Here is a 3,101-nt window from a genome sequence, read left to right on the forward strand (position 1 = left end):
GACCTAATGAAACTTAAAAGCTTTTGCACAGAAAAGGAAACCATAAACAAGACGAAAAGACAGCCCTCAGAATGGGAGAAAATATTTGCAAACAAAGCAACTGACAAAGGATTAATTGCCAAAATATACAAGCAGCTCATGCAGCTCAATATCAAAAAAACAAACAACCCAATCCAAAAATGGGCAGAAGACCTAAACAGACATTTCTCCAAAGAAGATATACAGATTGCCAACAAACACATGAAAAGATGCTCAACATCACTAATCATTAGAGAAATGCAAATCAGAACTACAATGAGGTAACACCTCACATCAGTCAGAATGGCCATCATCAAAAAATCTACAAACAATAAATGCTGGAGAGGGTGTGAAGAAAAGGGAACCCTCTTGCACTGTTGGTGTGAATGTACATTGATACAGCCACTATGGAGAACAGTATGGAGGTTCCTTAAAAAACTAAAAATAGAACTACCATATGACCCAGCTATCCCAATACTGGGCATATACCCTGAGAAAAGCATAATTCAAAAGGAGTCATGTACCATAATGTTCATTGCAGCACTATTTACAATAGCCAGGACACGGAAGCAACCTAAGTGTCCATCAACAGATGAATGGATAAAGAAGATGTGGCAGATATATACAATGGAATATTACTCAGTCATAAAAAGAAACAAAATTGAATTATTTGTAGTGAGGTGGATGGACCTAGAGACTGTCATACAGAGTGAAGTAAGTCAGAAAAAGGAATACAAATACCGTATGCTAACACATATATATGGAATCTAAAAAAAAATGGTTATGATGAAACTAGGGACAGGACAGGAGTAAAGACACAGACATAGAGAATGGACTTGAGGACACAGGGAGGGGGAAGGGTAAGTTGGGATGAAGTGAGAAAGTAGCATTGACATATATACACTTCCAAATGTAAAATAGCTAGTGGGAAGCAGCTGCATGGCACAGGGAGATCAGCTTGGTGCTTTGTGACCACCTACAGAGGTGGGATAAGGAGGAGGGGAGGGAGATGCAAGAGGGAGGGGTTATGGGGATATACGTATATGTATAGCTGATTCACTTTGTTATACAGCAGAAACTAACACAACACTGTGAAGCAATTATACTCCAATAAAGATGTTAAAAAAAAGAAAGTTCTGTACTACAAAGGACACTATGAAGAAAATGAAAAGACAAGCCACAGAATAAGAGAAAATACTTGCAAATGATATATCTAACAAGAACTTCTGTATAAAATATGTAACGAGTTCTTATAACTCAGTAACAAAAAGACAAACCAATAAAAAATGGGCAAAGGATCTGAGTAGACATTTCTCCAAAGAAGATATGCAAATGGCCAAAGAGCATGTGAAAATATTCTTTACATCATTAGCCATCAGAACAATGTAAATGAAAACTCCAATGAGATGCTACTTCATACCCACTAGGATGACTATAATAAAAATATCAGATAATAACAAATGTTGGTGAGGATATTGAACCCTCATACATAGTGATGGGAATGTGAAACGGTGCAGCCACTTTGAAAAACAGCCTGGAAGTTCCCCCAAAAGTGAAAGAGTTACCATATGACCCAGCAATTTCACTTCTAGGTATGAACCTAAGAGAAATGAAAACATATGTCCACATCAAAACTTCTAGACAGATGTTTATAGTAGCCTTATTAATAATAACTAAAAGATGTAAACAACCCAAATGTCCCTCAACTGATGAATGGATGAACAAAATTTGGTATTTCCATCCAAAGGAATATTATTCAGCCATAAAAATGAATTAAGTTCTGATACATGCTACAACATAAGGAACCTTGAAAACATTATGCTAAAAAGGGTTAGTTATAAAAATCACATATTATATGATTCCCTTTATATGAAATATCCAGAAAAGGCACATCTATCGATATAGAAAATAAACTAGCGGTGCCTACGAGTGAGGTGGGGGTGGGCATGTTTGAGAGGTGATAGCTGAAAGATACAGGTTTTTGTTTGAGGTGATGGATGTATTCTAAAACTGACCATGATGATATGCCTTAATTTATTTTTTAACATCTTTATTGGAGTATAATTGCTTTACAATGGTGTGTTAGTTTCTGCTTTATAACAAAGTGAATCAGCTATATATATATACATATATCCCCATATATCCTCTCTCTTGTGTCTCCCTCCCACCCTCCCTATCTCACCCCTCTAGGTGGTCACAAAGCACCAAGCTGATCTCCCTGTGCTATGTGGCTGCTTCCCACTAGCTATATTTCATCACTCTCTACCTGTCATCAGTCAATCCTTTAGTCATTCCCACTCAAACAACCTAGATGAGATTTTTCATGTTTTTTACTGTTAACTAAGGTGATCTCATTGTCCAGCTGGGTAGCTCTTCTAACACCTTGACCTCTCAGTATCTAGACCTCTATTCCAATGCTTGTGAAATTCATGTTCACTCCACCTTAGTCACCCCTACTATGACTCATAGATATGGCCTGAGTGATTTTCAGTTGTTTAAACTAAAAAGAAAAAAAGGGTCAAGAATCAAAATAATCATTAAGATTTTTGGAAATGGAATGGAGAAGGTCAGGAAAGGTCAATGAAGCATTTTATCCTGGGCTGCAGTTAATGTTATTAGTAGCCTGATAGCGTGGGAGGGTGAGAGGAAGCACAGAACAGGTATGGGCTGCTTCAGCTGGCTCATTCCCTCAAACTTGTGGGGAGGTGGGGCTTAACTCAGTCAGCTCTAAACACCTTGGGCTGGGGAGAGAGTCTGTTCCTTTCTCTCTACCCATTATTTAGATCTAATCCAGATCACTTAATCTCTCAGTTCTCTGCTCCATAAAATGTGAAAAAATAACAGCTGCTCTGATCTGCCATGAGCAACTATTCTGAGATCCTACTTTGAAATGTTTGAAGCTCTTTGGAGAAGGATGGACCTTTTAGTGGTCTTATATGGCCCTCTTGAAGGCTTACCTGGTCAATATAACTGGCATGCTCTGATGAAGAAAGGCCCTGAAGCGGTGAATGAAACAGCAGCAGTCAATGGAGACAATACCCACACATACACCCCATGTCATCTGAGGGTCAAATTTTTTCCTG

The sequence above is a fragment of the Phocoena phocoena genome, chromosome 4, assembly GCF_963924675.1.
Source record: "Phocoena phocoena chromosome 4, mPhoPho1.1, whole genome shotgun sequence".
NCBI lineage: Eukaryota > Metazoa > Chordata > Mammalia > Artiodactyla > Phocoenidae > Phocoena > Phocoena phocoena.